Raw genomic sequence first — 21,993 nt, 5'->3', positions numbered from 1 at the left:
ATAATTGATATCTAAAGTACTGTGATGAAAGACATAGTAAACTCATATTTCCAATATATTGTTTAAAGAAAAGCAAATGGGATAGAATTAAAGACGTTTAAAAAATCAAGTGAAAAAGGAGAGTTAAAGACATAATTTACAGTTCTTCTCCACAGTTTTTTTCTTTGTTTTGAGTTTAACATCACATGGAAATTTGTATCAGTGGCATTTACAGTGCATGCTTGGAGAAAAACAGAACACGGGGTCACTGTGGCTACCAAGGAGCCCTTCTCCTGGGAATGGCATCTTCAGTTTTAGAAAACTCCTTTACTTTCATGCCACTCAGGCACTCTTTTGAGCTTTTTCTCTAAACGAAAGAAAAATAAGCAAAAATAATATATTCTACATTTCTGTGCATGCTTATTCTGATCTGGTTGACAATTTTAAGTTCCTTATTTCAAAAAATTATCAACACAGAAAGTCTCGTGCCATTTAGTGTCATGGTGGAAAATACTTATTAACCAATAAAATCCCTGCATGTATATTTTAACTTAAGCTGCTTAGATAGTGGAAGGCAAAACATCAGAAAGAAGTTGTTGGGAGTGTCCACCCGGAGCCTGGGAAAGTAGGTTACATGCTCCACTCAGGGAAGCTTTCCATCCTTATTATTCAGACTATTAACATTAATGGATTCTGGAAGACAAAGTCAGGGACTGAGTTTTCCATCTTGCTGAACAGAAACTGAATATTGCATGATACAGAATAAATGAAGTGTTACTGATGCAATTTTGTCTCAAATGAAACTATGCCCTTACCCTCACTCCCTCTTTTTTAGTTGGAGCATAGGCAAATAAATAGCATAAAAAATAAACAAACACAGTCCTATTTTGCAAAAACTACTAGGTGTGGGTTGGAGTAGGGTGACTTGGGAAGCAGTTTGCCCTGGTCCCTATCCATAAGCAAGGTTACACTATTCCAGCGCCATGAGGTGCAGACCTGTCCATTGACAGTGTAATTTGAACATGACTTAAAAGTAAAAGGCTTACTACAGGTATTTTCCCACCAACGAGGTGTTTGCTCTCAATGTCTATGAAAAATTAGGCATGGAATTAAATGGATTGCCTGACTACATTGGCTGTAAAGTTCCCATTTTTCATTAAGTTCTGTGAGGCTGAGTGATTTCATAAAAAGGTTTTTTAGTGCATGAGGCACAGGATATTAAAGATAATAAAGATAGGCTATTCTACCACCCAGGAGGGGACATTATTCTAAGGGATGCAAATTCATTGCCATTTATGGCTGAGTAGCTTACAGTTGAGGATGCTCACGCATTCAGCTTTTGGTGTTTTCTATTAATGACACATCTTATTTAGAATTGTGAAGGAGAGCTGAAATTGGTGTGTGTTGGATAATGATTTCTGCTGTATTTACATGCATGTATGCATGAAGAAAAAATTTTCTGTGGTGACTTAAAATGACTCAGAAAAAAAAGAAAAGGAAAAAACACATTTTCCTTCCCAGCACTACCAAAATGAGTCTGATTAGAAGTGTTTGAGTCAAAAGTTATACACATCATTACTGATATTTATGCAGAAATGGTTGACTCCAGTGCATTTCTACATGAGAGAGAAATTACAAGTGTTATATTCCCTTAACTTGATAAATATCTCTTTTCTGATTTTTAAACTATTGAGAACATGTTTTGCCTTCCTCTTTGTATTAAAAAAAATCACTATAAGAAAGCATTTGCACAATACAGTGAGATTTCAGAATTATATCCAGAAAATAAAAGTGTAATATGGTTGGTCTGTTAAAAACTACAACTGTTCATGCTCCAAGTAGAAATACATTAATTAAGATGACATGGTGAAGGCAGCTGGAGGGACTTAAAAAAGGAGAATTATATTTATCTTGAAATTTTTAGCATAATTTCATAACTAACTTTTAATAGTCTTACTCTAGTTCAGTGATCAAAAAAAATATAATAGAGGAAAAAATGCTGTTCTAAAAATGGTTTTTGAGTGACATGAATTAGAAGAACCACCTCAGAGCCAAGCACATAGCATGGCTTCTGTAAGTCTTTGGATATTCTTTTGTAAACTGTAGACAGAAGAATGCTCAAGAATGTTCCAGATATCTTGGTTTCATCTTTGGTTGCTTTTTTATTGATTATAGAAAACTATTGAAAATGAAATATACCATGTTAATACAATGCAGGCCAATATGTGGTCCTTGTAAGTAATTGGAATGTGTTTCAGAAGCTGACCCAATGTGAGAAGAGTTATTTTGAGCTGTTACGCAGGCATTTTGCAGTATGACAATGCTGAGTCTGCATATTTAGATAAGGGTGTCAGCATTCCCGCTGCAGTTACCACTTTGCTTTTCCCAGGGCCCCTTTAAAAATTACCACTTAGAGATGAATTCCTGAAAAGTGAATGACCTCTGCCCCAACCATCTTATAAGTAAGAGGGGCTTCTCCCTTGCTCTGTCTCCTGCTGCTTGCGACCTGGGTTAGAGGATGCCCTCCTCCCTGCTCATGGGGCCTTCCTGCCTCAGGGGTCCATAAGTAATACATCCTTGGCTTTACTTCCTCTGTGGGGGGTGGGGGGGAGGGAAGTTACTGAAACTGTGCCTTTAATCACAATGACCCCGGTTTCACTTTTCCAAAGTGGGAGCTGGATCCTGAGAGAGCTACCTGCTGACGTGGGCAGCTTGTGCCTCCTCATTCAGCAGGTCATAATCTGCACATTTCAATGCACTGCAGCTGAGGTCAGGATGGAGATGCAGCTTCCTGTGCCCTGTGCGCCAGTTCCTCTGGCACAGTGCGAGCGTCCTGCATGCAGTCTTAGTTCCCTCCCACAGGCCCTTCACTGTGCTCCTAAAGCAGGATTTAATCTCAAGTGACCAAGAAAAGCTCACCTGTACAAGCAACCACAGCTGGTAAAGGTCAGGAGCAAGAGTGAACGCTGAGTGGGTCTGACTGGGAGTTTAAGCTTCTTCACCACTTCACCACTGCACCATGGTGTTGCCAGCCAGGCCACAGCTGTCAGCTGTGGTCCTCACAGAAACCTCTCACAATCTTTTTTGTTTGTTTCTGGAGAAAGATACACACACACACACACACACACACACACACACACACACACACACACAGAATTTATATTTACTATTCACAGCCAAACATTTTTTTCTTTTATGAAAAGTGTCTACTTCTAGACATATCTAAGTGTGAAAGAGACTCAAAAAGAGTTATGCAAACCAAAAGCTGAACTTGATGGAAGAACTGATGATTAAAATTACTGTGAACATGAATGTTAAACAGAAAAACTTATGTTTTCAAATGAGTACACTTGCGATGAGGGAACATGGGAAATTGGTATCGTACCAGATAATATGGGACACGAGATTACTGTTATCTTGGTTATAATTCAGAAGGGTGCCTCCCATTAATTTTTAAAATATAATCAGGGCACTATTGTCTGTGTCCATGGGTTATGCATATATGCATAGAAGTTCTTTGGTGACTTTCTTCCTCCGCCGCCTCCTTCCCTCTGAGAATCATCAGCCTGTTGCGTGCTTCCATGTTCCTGGATCTATTTTGTTTGTCAGTTTCTTTTGTTCATTAAATTCCATATATAAGTGAGATCATGTGATATTTATCTTTCTCTGACTGACTTATTTTGCTTAGCATAATATTCTCCTGGTCCATCCATGTTGTCTCAAAGGGTAAGAGTTCCTTCTTATTTACATCTGCATAGTATTCCATGGTGAAAATGTACCACAGCCTTTATTTTATTTTTTTTATAATTTATTTTATTGACTTGATTAAAGTTGCTTCACAATCTTATATCCAGAAGTCTGGTGGAGTGGGCCTGCCATAAGCAATTTTTTTTTTTTGGTCTTACCTTACTACCCATGCTTTATTTTTTATTGTGGTTAAATATACAATAACATAAGGCTTACCATCTTAATCATTTCTAAGTGTACAGTTCTGTGGCATTAACTGCATTCACATTGTTGTGCAACTATCACCACCATCCATCTCCAGAAACTTTTCATCATTTCAAAATGAAATTTTGTACCCATAAAATAACAACTTCGCATTCTCTCCCTCACGTAGCCCCTGGCAACCTTTCTACATTCTATCTCTACAAATTTGACCATTCTAGGTACTTCATATAAATGGGATCATACAATATTTGTCCTTTTGTGTCTGGCTTATTTCACTTAGCATAATGCCTCCAAGGCTCATCTTTGTTATAGATGTCAGTAGAGGCCAGTTTTTAAAGGGCCCCAGTATACTCCTGGGAAGGAACTCTCCATAAAAGAAGCAGGCACGATGGCTGGGCCTTAGAACAATATCTTTTTAAAAAAATGTTTATTATTTAAAGTATTACATATAATTTTACATATGTCACATTTTCCCCCACTTACCTCTCCCTGGACACCCCACCCCCCAGCACATGCTCCCACCCCCCTAGTGTCTATGTCCATTGGTTATGCTCATATGCATGCACACAAGTCCTTTGGTTGATTTCTTACCCCCTCCCCCCTCCTGTTTTCCCTCTGAAGTTTGACAGCCTGTTCCATGCTTTTCTGTCTCTGGATCTATTTTTATTCATCAGTTTATGTTGTTCATTATATTGCACAAATGAGTGAGATCATGTGATATTTATCTTTCTCTGACTGGCTTATTTCACTTAGCATAATGCTCTCCAGTTCCTTCCAGGCCGTTGCAAATGGTAAGCGTTCTTTCTTTTTTACAGCAGCATAGTAGTCCATTGTGTAGATGTACCACATTTTTTTTTTAATCCACTCATCTGCTGATGGGCACTCAGGCTGTTTCCAAATATTAGCTATTGTATATTGTGCTCTTATGAACATAGGGGTGAATATGTCCTTTCTGATTGGTGTTTCTGAGTTCTTGGGATATATTTCATTTTTAGTTTTTTTGAGGAAATGCCATACTGTTCTCCATAGTGGCTGGACCAGTCTACCTTCCCACCAGCAGAGCTGGAGGGTTCCTTTTTCTCCACATCCTCACCAGCACTTGTCATTTGTTGATTTGTTGATGATAGCCATTCTGACAGGTGTGAGATGGTACCTGCATCAGCTGATATGATTATGTGATTTTTACCTCTCAATTTGTTTATTTGATGTATCATGTTTATTGAATTGCGGATGTTGTACCATTCTTGCATCCCCAGAATAAACCCCACTTGGTCATGGTGTATGATCTTTCTAATGTAATTCTGGATTCAATTTGCTAAGATTTTGTTGAGGATTTTTGCATCTATGTTCATCAGAGATATTGACCTGTTTGTTTTCTCCTTCATTGATCCCCTCCACTGATATCTTCTTTATCTGATATTAATGTTGTTGTCCCTAATTTTTATTTGTTTATTTTTCCTTTTTATTAAAGTATGGGGTGATACTTTTTAAATAAAATCATGCAGATTTCAGGTGCATGAGTCTACAATATATAATATGTACCTTATACTAGTATTGTGTCTTCACCATCCCAAGTCAAGTCTTTGTCCAACACCATTTATCCCCTCTATACCCCCCCCCCCAACTGGACTCCCTTCATCTCCCCTCCTCCAGTCATTCCATGGTTGTTCTTATTTATGAGTTCTTTCTCTTTTTTTTTTCTTTTTTGCTCAATCCCTCTACCCCTCTGACCCACCCCAACAGCTGTCAGCATTCATTCTTTCTATGTTTGTCTCTATTTTTCTTATTAGTTCATTTTGTTCATTAGATTCCACAAATCAGTGAAATCATATTATTGCTTTTTAAAATTAATATTTGCCTGATATATAAGTTTCCACATTTAACTTTTAACTTATGTACATTGTCATATTTGAAGTAAATTTCTAGTAAAAAACATATAGTGGAGTCAAGTTTTAAATTTAATCTGTCAATACCTTTCAACTATTCTATTGAGATCACTTATATTTAATGAGATTATTGATATGTTGAGGTTTAAATTTATTGTATTATTATTTGTTTTCTGTTTGTTTTCTGTTTTTCTGCTTTCCTTTTTCTCTCTACTTGTATATTAGTTAATCACTTTTTAGAATTCCATTTGGATTTAGTTATGTTTTGAGCATATCTTATTGTCTAGTTCTGCTAGTGACTTCTCTAACAATTACTGTAATTGCAATGTATGTTTACTTATCAAAGTCTACTGGTGTCAAGATTTTACAAATTCATGTGACAATAAAAACTAACTCCTTTTGTATCATTTACACATCTCCATTTAGAATATAATTGTCTAAAACATTTTAATTACATGTATTGAGGTGACATTGGTTAATAAAATTATATAGGTATCAACTCTACGTTTTTATGATAGATGATCTTTGTATTGCATTGTGTGCCCACCACCCAAAGTCAAAGCATCTTCCATCACCATATATTTGATCCTCTTTAACCTTTTACTACCTCTCGGGTAACCACCATACTGTTGTCTGTGTCTATGAGTTTTTGTTTATCTTTCTTGTTTGTTCATTTTTTGCTTTCAGATTAAAACCTCATATATGAATGTAATCATATGTTACCTCACTTATCTTAATGTGCTATTATAAAGATCCATCCATGTAATCTCAAATGGCAGTATTACATCTTTTCTTATGACTGAGTATAATTCTATTCTATATCTGTACCATATTTTCTTTATCCAGTCATCTATTGAAGGACACTTCAGTTGTTTCCACATCTTGGCCACCATGAAAAGTGCTGCAATAAACATAAGGAAGCATATATCTTTGCGAATAAATGTTTTCAGATATCCTGGGTAGATACCCAGAAGAGGGGCTGCTGGGTCAGATGGTAACTCTATTCTAATTTTTTTGAGGAACCTCCATACTGTATTCCATGGTGGCTGTCCTAGTTCACATTCCCACCAGCAGTGAGTGAGGGTTTCTTTTTTTCCACATCCTCACCAAGACACGCTATTACTTGTCTTGTTGATAGTAGCCATTTTAATAGGTATGAGGTCGTATAGGTCGTGACCCACAGGTTGAGAACCGCTGGTCTAGAGCCACAGACTAGTGGTGGTCAGAGAGAAAGCCACAGTTTCATCTCATTTTTTTAATTTGTTTTATTTTATTTTTTAAAATGTTCCCTGGAGCACAGGAGTTTTCATTTGCAGCTACTCAACTGAGGCTTTGGTGCAGGGAAGGGAGGCATGGACTTGAGGTGCCTAAGGAGAGGCTGAGGTGGGAAGCATTGTGGAGAGAGTATATCATTGTAGTTTTGATTTGCATTTCCCTAATAGCTAGTGAAAATGAGTTTCTTTTCATATTTTTTATACCTCAGAATATTTTTGCTTCAACTGTCAAACATAATTTGGAAACTGAAGAGGAGAAAAAATATACTTACTCATAGTTTTACATTTTTTTTCCCTTCCTTTCTGATATTTAAAGACTTCTTTCATCATTTTTTTTAGACAATTTTCTATAGCTATTCTTTTAAGATAGGTCTGCTAGCCACATATTCTCTTAGTTTTCCTTTATTTGAGAACATCTTCATTTCTTCTTTTCTCCACAAGGGTAGTGTTATAGTAATAAGTTTAGTTAGTATAAGATAGTATAATCAAATTTCATTTTTTTATTAGAGTGAATTTTAAATTTTACTTAGAAGAGGAACTTAATTTGTGTGTGTGTGTGTGAGACCCTGATAAGTAACTGGTAACACCCTTCATGTTAACTCCTGACAAATAACTTGTAACTCCTGACAAACAACTCCCTGTGTGTGCACTCCTGATAAGTACCTTGTAACCCCCTGTGTGCATATCCTGATAAGCCCAGAAGGCCACCGGAGCACACTGATATGAGACACTGAAGAAGCCACCCATGGGGTATAAAAGAAGGACTCTCACAACAGCAGACAGACGTCTGTCTGACCTCCACAGACAAGACGCTCTCCTCCCCCCTGGAAACTGCCAAACTGCCAAACTGCCATTCCTGCTCTGCCTTGAGCCCAAACTGTTAGAGGCCTCTCTTCGAGTCAAGAGACCGAGCTCCTTGCTGTGGCGTATTTTGACGACCTCCGTGTGTCTCTGTCAGCGAGTGTCTCCGGGTGGCCTGCCAAGGACTGAAACCCATCAGCTCTCTGGTAAATAAACCTGTGTGATTTCTTGCATTGTTTATCCCCTGTGTCTTCTCTCTTCTTAGTTTTTGGTTAAGCTCGGCCATATTAATTAATAGTAAGTACCCTTTGACGTCTGTATTGGTATATCCAAATGAGGTGCTCTGGGTCACCTGTGCATACGTTCCTATAGATAATTGGAACAGGTAGTTTTGTTGGGTTCAACATTTCACATTGACAGCTTCTTACTTTTAGAAGTTGAAAAAATTGGCAACATTACTTGGTAGGTAACCCCTAGGGTTTGAGATAAGAAATCCTTCATTTAAATTGTTCTTGCTCTGTAGTTAAGGTTAAAAATAAAACAGTAAGAAAAATTTGAAAGGGAAAATAGAGAAGAAAATAGACTCAAATAAGAAAAGGATAAAGATGAGAAAGCAGGAGGAAAAGAAAGAGAAAAATAATTGAGTAGGAAAGGGGAAGAGGAAAATTGAGTATATAAATGGAACAATAGAGTAAAATAATTACAAATCAATAATTCAGATAAAGAAGATAAATTAAAAAGATAAAATAAATAAAAAAGAAAAGGAAAAGAAAAAAAGGGAGAAAAGAAGAAAAAAGTGAAATGGTATTCATCTCAGCCCAGTTTAATGCTTCTTGGGAGCTCCCTTTAGCCCAGGGGTGGGCAAACTTTTTGACTTGAGGGCCACAATGGGTTCTTAAACTGGAACAAAAGCATGGATGGAGTGTTTGTGTGAACTAATATAAATTCAAAGTAAACATCATTACATAAAAGGGTACGGTCTTTTTTTTTTTAGTTTTATTCATTTCAAACGGGCAGGATTCGGCCCACGGGCCATAGTTTGCCCACGGCTGCTTTAGACCCTGCTCTTCTGATGGCTGTGGCTGAATGTTTTGTCTGCCAATTCTGGACGTCATGGGAGGTACTTAGGTTCTAACCACTGACAGAAACGGTCCACCTTTGGATCTAAGAAACCTCTTTGAAGTTTCAAGGAATCCATAGTTTGTGTCCTTCTCCACAGGACTTGGCCATACTCTAAGGCCAGTTTGTTAGCAGCATGAAGCCCAGTAATGGGAAAGCAACCTTTCCCAGGTTCCCCAGGCTCTGCCTCCACCTGCTATTACCTTATAGCCAGCTATCAATCTTAATAACTCAAAAGCCTGCATATGGAAGGGCTTTAGGAAGAATCGGGAGGGAGTTAGAACTCTGGGTCTCCTGTGAGGGAGGGGTGCTGTTCAGACTTCAGGGTAAGTGGTGAGTTTCCCTGTCCCAGAGCTACTCCTCTGTGAGTGGCCTGGAATATTCCTCTGCCCTCAGCTAGCCATAGCTCCTCATGTGAATCCATAAGTGAAAAACCTGCAGTTTCTATCAGCTGTCCGGTGTGGAGGAGGCACCAGTCAGATTCCCAGGCTAGTGGGGCAAAATACTCCACACCCCCAGTCCAGTCACAGACACTCCCTGAGACTCTTCAAACCCATAGACTTGTCCTCTGGGGCTATCTCCTTTGCAAGGTCAAGATGCATGGTGTGGCAGGCAGGTCTCCTGAGAGTGGGGTGGGCTATATCATCTATGGCAGGGTTTTTTCCTTTTCCTGAGCTGCTGCTACTGGGAGTGGCTAATTCTTCTCAAGAAAAATGGCCATTTCGGTTTGAGGGGGAAGGGGTGATTGAATGCAAGACTCCCGGCTACTGCTTTTCCACGTCTCCCCCAATGCTTCCCACCTCAGCCTCTCTTTAGGCACTTTGAGTCCGTACCACCCTCCCTGCACCAAAGCCTCAGATGTGTATCTGCAAATAAAACTCCTGTGCTCTGGGTTTAAAAAACAAACAAAACAAAACCGGAACTGAGGTTTTCTCTCCAGCTCCAGACTCCTTGGTGGCCAGCAGCCCCCCAGCCTTTCACAGCTGATGTTACATGGGCTGCTGGTCTCGGCTCTGGTGCTCTGGGCTGTGGAGCCCCGCCTGGGTTCTGAGCATCTACTCTGAGGGAAAAGACCCTCCTCACTCTCAGCCTGATGCCCATGGAGGCTGGGTCAGCCCCTCTTGTGACCTCGCTCTTCCCACCAGCCTCCAGGTGTTTTCTGGCCCTCCTTGATGTAAGCCTCCTCCTCAGTTGGACCTCTGTTGGTAATTCCGGGTGTGTGTTCCCCACTTTAGTTTTATTTCCTGTCGGTCCTGGGAGGAGGTGCAAGAAAGGTCTGCCTATTTGGCCTCTGTTTTCTCTCCCACCTATAATTTCTTGATGAAACATTTTTATGATGATGGATGTACAATCTTTATTAGATAGTTTAAACGTATCTGCCATCTCTGTGTTGGCATCTATCGATTGTCTTTTCATATAAGGTGAAAAATGACTTATTCTTAGTTTTGATATCATGAGTGGCTTTTAGTTGAAACCTGGATTTTTGGAGCATGATGTTTTGAGACTCTAGATTTTACTGAACCTTCTGAGCTTATCTGCTGCCCCTAATAGGTCCATCAGCGGGAGAATGGGTGCTGCCTCATTGCTGCCAGGTGTAGGCAGAAACACAGCTCCCTCCCCTCTGTTAACACCTGAGAAAAGATCCTATTATTACTGAGCAGGTAAGAGATTTCAGGCTCCTCTTTGGGCCTGTGTGGTATTTCTTAGACTGGGAGGAAGGAGACTGTGGTGTTATTACTCACCATTTGATTTCCGACTGATATTGGCCAGTGGCCTTATTAATGTTGCAGGCAGTTGGACAGGCATGAACAGAGCAAGGATGAGGGGCCAGGTACAGAAGATCACCAGGGTAGAAAGCCTAGCAATGGAAAATTACTTGTAGGTTGGGACCTCACCCCCAGGGTGACGAGTAGTCCCCTAGCATATCACTGGTTGTGAAGTTTGGACCCCCTAGCCTTTCCTCCCTAGAGATAATATCTAGGCCTCAAGTGCTATTTCAGCTCCAGGCTCAGATAAGCAACAAAACCAGCCTCAGGACCTGTTGCATTGGATAATGACCCCAGGCCCTGGTGCCGGCCAATCAATCAGTGGAGACCACACCCTGAAAGACACACCTGAAAACTTGAATATTCTATTAAGCTCTTTTCCTGGAACCTTCTCTAAATTTTCCACCCTTAAAATCGTTAGGATGGAGGACCCAATGTGCTCTCCCTCCAGGGAGTACACCAGTGCCTTTCCCTTTCCCTTCCTTCTTTCCCTCCCCCACCCTCTTCCAAATCCTTCCCTCTCCCCCTCCCTGCCCCAGTCAAGTTACCATTAGCTTCCTCACTCCCAAGCTCCAAAGGCCCTTCCTTTACCTCCATAACTTGTTTACTAAACCCATTTTCTTCTAGGAATTTATTTATTTATTTTTTTACCTCTGTGATTTACCAGATAAATGTCCTCTTATAGTTTGAACCTTGACTCTGAATTTTTTCCTAGCCAGAACCTAAGTACTGAGGTTGCTGAACTCAGATTTATTCTGACCCCATCCGTCAGACATCTGGTGCTGTTCCCGCTGCCTACAACATAAACACTTGAAATTAATAAATTAATAAATGACTCTCAACTAGGATTTTTCTGATACTGCCTCAGACGGAAGGTAGAAGGTGGCCCCATTGCTCCTGGGGGATGGGAAATCCAGGCTCCCCGGAGAGTTTACACTGACACTGAGGAGAGGCATGTTCTCATTACTGCCCCGTGGAGATGAATGCCGCAGACCCCACTTGGTTTTTCTAACATCCTCCCAGCAGGTATGTTTGGATTCCTCACTGTATCTTGGTAAGTGTGTAAGCCTAGACACACCTGGTGCAAGTGGAGGTGGGGCACCAGTTTTCCTGTGGTGTTTGCCTAAAGTCTAGGCCAGTGGTCGGCAAACTCATTAGTCAACAGAGCCAAATATCAACAGTACAACGATTGAAATTTCTTTTGAGAGCCAAATTTTTTAAACTTAAACTATATAGGTAGGTACATTGTTATTAACTTAATTAGGGTACTCCTAAGGCTTAAGAAGAGCCACACTCAAGGGGCCAAAGAGCCGCATGTGGCTCGTGAGCCACAGTTTGCCGACCACTGGCCTAGACTAGAGGCAATGCTTTCAAAAATGTTTTCTGGGTTGCTTAGCCATCCTTTTCCCTGGACCTTTGTAGAGAGAGCTGGCTTTTGTTGGGCTTTTCTTCTTTTTCTTTATTTCTTTTTTTTTTTTTGCACCATTGGCATTCTTGGGTGCTGACCTTTTCAGCTCAAAAAATCTGGGATATAAAAAGTGAAAAACTTCCATGGCCTGGTGGTTGACTTGGTTGGAGCATTATCTTGTACACCAAAAGGTTGCCCATTCGATTCCTGATTAGTGCACATGCCTAGTTTGCGGGTTTTATCCTTGTTCTGGGCAAGTGCAGGAGGCAACCAATCAATGTTTCGCACATCCATCTTTCTCTCTCCTTCCCTCTCTCTCTAAAAATAAATAATGATAAAAATTTAAAATAAAAACAAAAACATATCCTCAGGTGAGGATTTAAAAAGTAAAGTGAAAAACAAACAAAAAAGCACTTACCTTTGTGTTTGTTCCTTGGATCCTAAGGTTACTATATGGTCTGGCTACTTTTTTCCACCTTTCTAATTATTCTTATGCTCTTTGTAGTAGAATTTTCAAAGTGTTTTATTGTAATTAGCAGGAGGAGTAAGAAAAAGGATGTCTACTTCCAAAAATCAGGTGTGATAACTTAATCCATTTTTACATGGAAAATTCATGAGTTTTCCAAGAGTTAAAAACTTATTTTTCATTAATCCATATTTGTTCTTAATACATGTTTCCCTTTCCTTCTTTTTTTTTTTGGGGGGGGGGCTAATTAGCTATTTGTAGTCTTGACAGGAGATACCAACATTTTGATTAAGGTATAATTACACTTTTAGATGTGCAAATATGGCAAAATTGAAAAACACTGGACTAAATTTAGAGTTAGACCTTCATCCTACAGTTAATTTTTTGGAGAGGTTAAAAAAAGTTGTGTGTTTATAATATTCTATATGAATGTAAAAAGGTGTATATAGACCAGTGATGGCGAACCTATAACATGCGTGTCAGAGGTGACACGCGAACTCATTTTTTTGGTTGATTTTTCTTTGTTAAATGGCATTTAAATATATAAAATAAATATCAAAAATATAAATTTTTGCTTTACTATGGTTGCAAATATCAAAAAATTTCTATATGTGACACGGCACCAGAGTTAAGTTAGGGTTTTTTAAAATGTTGACACTCCGAGCTCAAAAGGTTCGCCATCACTGATATAGACTCATGGCTTTGCTATGTATATGTGACATTAGAATTAAACCATTAAAAACTGCATTTTAGTTTATTTGATTACTTCTTCATTGCTTGAAAATCTAGAGACATTAAAAGAGTCAGCCCAGTTGCCCAATCAACCATGAGAGAAATAATTCTTATTCATTCACCATCACAAGGACCTGGCACCAGTCCTAGATTTAGTGATCATCAATAAACATTATTTCAGTGGATAAATAAAATGATTGCCACCACTGTTCCTAGAATATAGCCACATAATGCTCTTGTGACTCTAAATTACAAAGAGTGCTTAACTTCCTCTTTCATCTTGAACCAAAACTACCAAAGCTTATGTTGGAAGATGAATATGTGGCTATGGTCAGTATTCAATGGTATGTTGTAACTTTGTGAATTATTTAATCAAAGAATAAGAACTATGGCATGTACGATCAACAAAGGGCTGTGTATTGTAGGATGGCTGCATAAAGGTTTTAGAGAGTAGAGCTAGGCAGGTAAGGCAGTTGAAGAGTGGAAGGAGAAATGCCACATGGCAATTAGTGAATAATGGGTTTTATGTACTCTGCTTCAATTTCCAATAACAAGACCAGGTTGATTATCTTTAATGGATCGTGAATTATTTGAGGAAATGTAGAAGTGCATCAGTTTGGAAAGCAGAAATGAAAGAGAGTCACCAAAAGACTTCAAGTAATTTTCCATGTTATAATGTGAGCTCCCGGAGCACAGCTTGCTTATTCATCCAAAAACCTTCAGACACATAATAGGTGCTTCATATTGGTTACGGGGCAAATAAAACATTTTCTATTTAAATATTATGTTCAAATCTCCCTTTCTGTAGATGAATAATTTGAAACCCAGAACAAGATTGTTTAACTTGTCCCAGATTGCATAACAATCTTGTAATTTCTAGATGGGACTGCTTACCAATTCCCCTCACTGTGGAACAATACATGTTTCAATAAGTTTATTGCAAGATGCTTCCATGCAATAAATTTACCTGCCTCAATACTGAAGTGCCAAATTAATAATGCAGAAAAGTAGCAATTGATGTTCCCTGGATCAAAACAAAATAATCTAGCAATAAAAATACAAAATAATAGAAAAATTTAACTTTGATTCTAAGGAATACACATCTCATCTCCCCTAATGTTAATTTGCAACATTAAAGCACAGAGGTTTTAAAAATATGTTTTTATTGATGTTTTGGGAGAGAGAGAGAAAGGGAGAGGGACAGAGAGATAGAAGCATCAATGAGAAACTTCATCAATCAGCTGCCTCCTGCACATCTTCTACTGGGGATCAAGCCTGCAACCTGGGCATGTGCCCTGACTGGGAATCAAACCAGTGACCTCTTGGTTTCTGGCTTGACACTCAATCATTGAGCAACACTGGCCAGTCTAAAGCACAGAGGTTTTAGATAAGTAGCCTCTGTGGTTTCTGGGCTCTCTGCAGGGATGCTCAGAGAGAATGAAAAGGCGTATTCTGCAGTTGTCAGGATATTGATGACATTTCAGCACTTGTCATTATGCTTTCCAAAATCACAGTGAGAAGTAACGGGTGATTCTGAGGCAGGGTTTAATAACAAAGAAAATAATGTTAGTCAATCAACTTAAGGTTATGAAGATTTATCATGGCTTAATAAAGAATCGCAATAGTACAGTTAGTCATAGAGCTAAGATTGATTGCACAACAACACAAAATGATAATAGATCAATATAAGCACCAGATAAAATAATACTTCTTCACTTAAAATTTTATTAGTTATTTAATCCCAAACATAGAAAACATCCAAAATGATTCAAATAACTGAACAACCAAAAATATTTATTTTTAATAGTTAAAATTATTATCTTTAAAAAAATGTAAGATTAATGTGACAATGGAAGAAATATGATGTTGAAGTAAAACATGACACAGATTTGTGCTGTGTGATATCAGTCACATTTTTTCAACTTCCATGCTTCTCCATGTCCTTATTTCTAAAAGGAGTGACATGAATAGCATAGAATTATTTTGAGAATTAAATTAGGATCAGTAGACTTGTTAGTTACTTATTTTAGAGCTTCCTCTCACTTTTTTCTTTTCATCTCTTTCAGATCGGGTTCTATGGCAAGCCAACTCTGAGATGGAAATCATCATAAATAAAATGTATTAAAGAATATTGTCTGAGTCATCATCTATCAGTGGATGATGGAAGCAGGTTGGGCAGAAGAATTGGACTGCAATATAGTCTCAACAAAAATTTCGTTCACCTCACTATGACTTCTGAAGCTGAATTGGCTATTCAGAGTGATCTCATGTTGGGGTGGGGTCTGGGCATTTAAACTCCAAAAGAAGAGAAAAAAAATGGTGGCCTAATAGGCAGACCAGATAAGAATCTGTCCCAGGGCCAAACTGGAAATACAACTAAATTGAAGGACATTCATCTGGAATCACCCACTGAAGAGGATATAGATCAAGGAAGGACAGAAAACACCTGGAAACTGGTAGGAAGGGTGAGGTCATGAGAGGAGCTGACCCAGCTTCCAGGGGTGGCAGGCTGGTGGGGACAGAGAGTGAGGGGGAGCACTGGGCTATCGGAGGGTCTGTTCCCTCAGAAGATAGAGGCCCAGAATTCAGGTTGGGCTCGGACAGAACCAAGACCCATGGCCCATCCAGCTGTGAAAGGTGGCAGGGCTGCTGGCCACCGCAGAGTCTAGAGTCTAGTGGTTCTCAACCTTCTGGCCCTTTAAATACAGTTCCTCATGTTGTGACCCAACCATAAAATATTTTCGTTGCTACTTCATAACTGTAATGTTGCTACTGTTATGAATCGTAATGTAAATATCTGATATGCAGGATGGTCTTAGGCAACCCCTGTGGAAGGGTCGTTTGACAGCCAAAGGGGTCGCAACCCACAGGTTGAGAACCGCTGTTCTAAGGCAATCACAGGAGAATTCAAGAGTTGACAGTATTCCAGGTCTCTATTACAAATGGCTAAAGCATGCAAGAATTAATGCACTGAACTTGTACCTAGCTCACGTGGGAAGATTAAGCTAATTTTGAAGGAAGATGATAGAAGTAGAATTCTTCTAAAGGAACTTTATGAAAGAGAGTGGAAGCAATTTCCCAACTTCCTCCTCTTGTTTTGATGACACTTCACCCAAATACCCATTTTCCTGAGAGGAGCTAGCAGCTCCCAGTAGTCACAGGGCAGGTGAAGATAAAAAAAGAAAAACCCACCCTAGGTGATTCAGCCTTACCCACCTGCATGCCACACCCTGCACTTAGAGCTTTTCAGAGGAAACGAAAGTAGAAGTCAAGCTTAAAGGTTTGAACAGTCTAAAGGAGCCCTCAGTGACTGGATTGAGGGAGGAACAATCTACCCCACTATCCTGGGAACCAGACCAGTAATTTCCCTGGTCAGGAGAACTCATAAAAACTTTAGGTTTCCAGCCGACACCATACCAAAGATCTCTGTCAAGCCAAAGGTTGAGTAATATTTTGGGCCACTCGAAGAGGAGTAGCTCTGAGACAGGGAAACACACCCACTTTATTCTCTGAAAACTAAACAGCACCTCCTCCACCTGAAGCCCTTTCAGAAACAGACTTTTGAATGATTAAGGTTGACAGCTGGCTAGCAGCAAAGGCCAGAAGGGGCAGAGCCTGGGGAACCAGGGGAAGTTTTCTGACCAGCCATGAGCCCCATGCTGCTAACCAGCCTACTTTAAAGGGTGGATTTGCCCCTCCTGCTTGGAGCCAAGGCCTGTAAAGACAGACACAAATGGTGGTTGACTGGATCACTTAGAGAATCAAGCAGGTTGCGGAAAGACAAAGGACAGTGCCTGACAGTGGTTAGCCACTAAGTACCTTACAGGAAGCCCAGAACTGGCAGACAAAACAGAGAGTGGGACCCAAAGCCAGCTCCCATGGGGCACTAGACTCAGATGAAACAAATGCCACTTCCTCTTTTATTTCCTCTCCCTTTTTTTCTTTTCTCTTTATTCCTCTTTTTACTGCTCTTTACTTTTTAATTTTTTTCTTTTTTGTTTCTTTTTTTTTGCCCCTTTAAATGTACCTTCTTTATCTATCTGCTTCATTGATTTGTTTTTAGTCTATGTCTGTTTTTTCATTCATATATCTAATTTTTCTCTTCTCTTTTCCTACTCATTTTTTTTTCTTTTCTTCATTACTCAAATCTTTTTTATCTCTCCTGCTTTCTCAACATTTTTCTTTTTCTAATTTTAGGACTATCTGCCTTCTCCTCTATTTTCCTTTTCAAATTGAGCCATTATGCTTAATTAATATTTGACAAAGGAGTCAAGAACATACAATGGTGTAAAGATAGCCTCTTCAATAAATGGAGTTTGGAAAGTTAAAAATGAAACTAGACCACCAACTTACACCATACACAAGAATAATCTCAAAATGGATAAAAGACTTAAATGTAAGTCATAAAAACATAAAAATCTTGGAAGAAACCATTGACAGCAAAATCTCAGACATCTCTCATAACAATGTTTGCCAATATATCTCCTAGGGCAGTGGTCGGCAAACTGTGGCTCGCGAGCCACATGTGGCTCTTTGGCCCCTTGAGTGTGGCTCTTCCTAAGCCATAGGAATACCATAGTTAAGTTAATAACAATGTACCTACCTATATAGTGTAAGTTTAAAAAATTTGGCTCTCAAAAGAAATTTCAATCATTGTACTGTTGACTAATGAGTTTGTCGACCACTGTCCTAGGGCAAGGAAAATGAAGGAGAAAATAAACAAATGGGACTACATCAAAATAAAAAGTTTCTGCACAGCAAAAGAAACCAGCAACAAAGTGAAAAGGGAGCCCACTGTATGGGAGAACATATTTGCTAACAATACATCTGATAAAGGCTTAATATCCAAAATATATAAAGAGTTCATACAATTTAGCAAAGGGAAGACAAACAATCCAATTTGAAAATAGGCTAAGGACCTAAGTAGACACTTCTTCACAGTGAACATACAGAAGGCCAAGACACTTATAAAAAATATGCTCAAACTCACTAATCATCAGAGAGATGCTTGTTCTTTATTTAAAATCTCTTCAACATAATCCCAACTCTTTGTCTCATGTTGTCTAAAGATGGCATTACTTCATAATCCCAATTTCCTCTTTTTGTAGTATTCATCATATAGACATCACCATGAAGAACATTTCAGATCCTATTGAATAACAGGAAATAAATTTCCTAGATCCATTCTTAGCAAAGGATTCCTATCTTATTTGATCCCTTGTCCTACCCTGTGTGGCAAGCCCCTTCACTCCACCCAGAAATGAGATCTCAGTGCATGTAGGGTATTCAGAAGGTGCAGAGACACCAATGGAGAATAGAAAGTGTGGCCAGAAAAAAGAGAGAGGCAATAATGGGTAAAATCAGGGATTAAACAGAAGCTTAATTCTATAGAAAAACTGTGAGATATTCTGTTATGTACCTTGCTAGGGGGCAGAAGTATTTACAGCCCCACACTGTATTCACTGCTTCAGGGCTTCCCTCCGAAGGACCTTTATTTAGGTGCAACAGATTCCAGTAACCTGAGGGAAACCTTCCAACAGAAATGCAGATGCTAGTCATTGGAATTCAGGCTGACATACATGGACATGGTGAGGGGATGTATATGTGTGGAACAGCCACAGCATCTGCCATAATTCAACCATAACTACATTCTTGGCTCATTTAATATTATAGCTCTAAGGATATTGGATCTTCCCAGCCTCTCCCTGTATTCACAAATCTCACAGAGCATATGTTCTACTACCAATTTACCTCATTAGATTTCCACTAATGTAATATAAATTACCATTGCTAAGCATGATAAACACAAGACAATAATGTTTAAAGCCTCCACTACATGTATTTTATAGAGTTATTGTTTAATCTAGCATTATGCTACCCTGTTAGATTAGGGTACTTCGTTATTAATGCTACTACCCATTACATACAGACTTAGTTATAAATGGCTGAAAACAGCTCTAAGTGTGACACTTCTATTCTGATTTCATTTCTTCCCAGCTATTTTTGCTTCCTAAAGCAAATTGAAATTAGTAGCATACATATAACTCAAAGTTTCTTGACCAAAAGAAATAACTAGCTAGATTATTGAGAAAATGTTATGTCTTTTTTAATCAGATATAAATATGATAATGCCAACAATATAAGTAGTTAGAAAAGGCAGTTTAAATAATCTATTAGAGCATATGTAATAGCCAAAATGAGAATAAAAGTGTACAAAGTAGTACAAAATGTCATCCTCTTAAAATGTTGTAGACTTATCTGAGCACACAATCTTAAATGCTATGCATGTTTAGAAAAATAAAAGCACATGTGTATTCTTCTTCATTCCATGTTAGCAAAGGGTACATTTTAAAGCCAATCTGAGGAAAGGCATGTGACGAGTTTTTGATGCCTCCAATAAAGACAGCAGAGGCATTTCCAGTTGAACTGTGAAAGGATCTGAGGTCCTTCCACACTTGAAAAAAATGATAAGAAATGGGAAATATTTTGTTATTGCTCTCATAACTGTTTAATTTTTCAATTTGCATAATAAAACTTGCGCTATTTTAACAGTTAACCATAGAGTGAGGTTCATTCTGAGTCAGAATAAAGGCTTTAGAAAAAAAGGCCCAAACTTGACTCATTCTGATGACACAAAGTTCTTACAAAAGTGAATAATGTGTGTCCTATCTGCACATGCAGGTGTCCTACCAGATGGTGACATTTCCGCATTCTCTTCAGTAGAAAAGTTTGAAGTGATTTGCTGACAGTGATTTAAGAGCCAAATGACAATGAGAAACTCAAAAAATTTTACTTTCTGGCAAGTGTGGTGTGTGTGTGTGTGTGTGTGTGTGTGCGCGCGCACGCGTGTGCATGCATGCATGTGTGTTTTGAAGAAAAAAAACAGCAAAAATGTGCAATTAATGAAGCTTTTCTGTGAACACTGTCTTAAAATTCTATAGTCTGCTTTAAATAAACACTCTGGATGATTACAATGAACAACGCTTCCATGGAAAGATAGCGACTGCTGAGTCTTTAGAAAGCATCTTTGCTCAGATTAAAATATCCATTTTCCTGTCTGAAGTATTTGTCTACATGGAGGGACTAATTAAAACTAATTAAAGTGAGTACAAGGATATCAAACTTTAATGAGTGTCTATTCTAGATATATTTTTAAATGACGGGCCACATAAGATGCTTTGAAGCTTTTCCCCTTTAGCAAAGTACAGATAAACAGGAGCGAGAACTCAGTTTCCAAGGTCAAAGCCAAAATGGGCCAGTGACATTTGGGAAGAGAAAAACGCTCTACATGAACACATGCCATGGGTGAGTATGACCACCTGCAATGCCTTCCAATCAGCATAGCAGCTCAATGAAATCACTAAGCTAGGAAAGGACACACACACACACACACACACACACACGCACGCACGCACGCACGCACGCACACACACACACACACACACACACTATTGAAATGAGCCAGTGGAGCAGGAGAGGCGCAGTCGTAAAAAAAACACCTTAGATCTTAGCAGTAGCTGTTTAATATCACATTTTCCCCTCAAGGGTTGGAAAAGAGAACCTTGCTCTTGAGCTACCAATTTCATGGGCAAATTATAGACAAGCCGTCCTGCTCAGTGGTTAAGACCAGGCTCAGGAGACAGCTGCAGCTCCTGGTGCAGAGATGCCAAGGACATTTTTTATGAAGATTAAATAAAAAAGTAAATGTAAAAAATCTGTAAAATGCCTCGCACAGAGTAGTTGTTCTACGTATATATCTGTTTCTTCTCTTTTCCATCCTTTCAAGGTTAATTTATTCAAATTTGGCAGCGTATCGATCTCGTTTCCACAGAATACTAATAGAAATGTAAATCTATTTCTTTTTTTAAAAAAATTACTTTGGAAACTCATGAAAATTTAGTCAAAGGGGAGTTTACCAGGTGGAGAACTAATTGTCAGTTGTCCTTGACACATACATAAAGTAGACAAAATGCCTCCTCTGTTTCTATGTGACACAGCCACATCACACGAGTGAATTAAAGTCCATTTATACCTGGCAATTGAAAATAAATCTCTAATTGGGAACATAAAAGATAATTACGCAGACATCATTTGTGAAAGAATAAAGCACTAATGTGGTGAGCACATGCTAACTATAATTGGTCTTTTCTCTTGATAAATATAATTTACAAAAATTACATATTTAAGTTTAAAAATAAAATCTGACTAAAGTTTCATAATGAAAAGGGCAATCTTCTGCCCAGTGCTTCCCCATGGAATAGTCTCACTGACCAAAGTTAACCACATTAAAAATTAAATCCTATTTTGGGGCATATATCCTTATGTAGCTAAATAATATTCTTTAAAAGTTAGGAAACTTCTTACATTATCATTATTAGACATCACTTAATATAGTACTCTAGGATTTATTTCTCTGATAGAGCCATCTCTACATGACATTTTCACACTATTTGTACATGCTAATGTTTTTTGTAAAATTGTCATGGTTTACGTACATTATGTAATATTTAAATTATAAATATATATAATAAATATCTTATGTAATAAAGAGTGAATATGCAAATTGACCATCACACCGTAACAGTCAAGATGGCTGCGCCCACAGCAGAGG

Source organism: Myotis brandtii, unplaced genomic scaffold, assembly GCF_000412655.1.
Source record: "Myotis brandtii unplaced genomic scaffold, ASM41265v1 scaffold402, whole genome shotgun sequence".
Taxonomy (NCBI): Eukaryota; Metazoa; Chordata; class Mammalia; order Chiroptera; family Vespertilionidae; genus Myotis; species Myotis brandtii.
Note: the sequence above shows the minus strand (reverse complement) of the source record.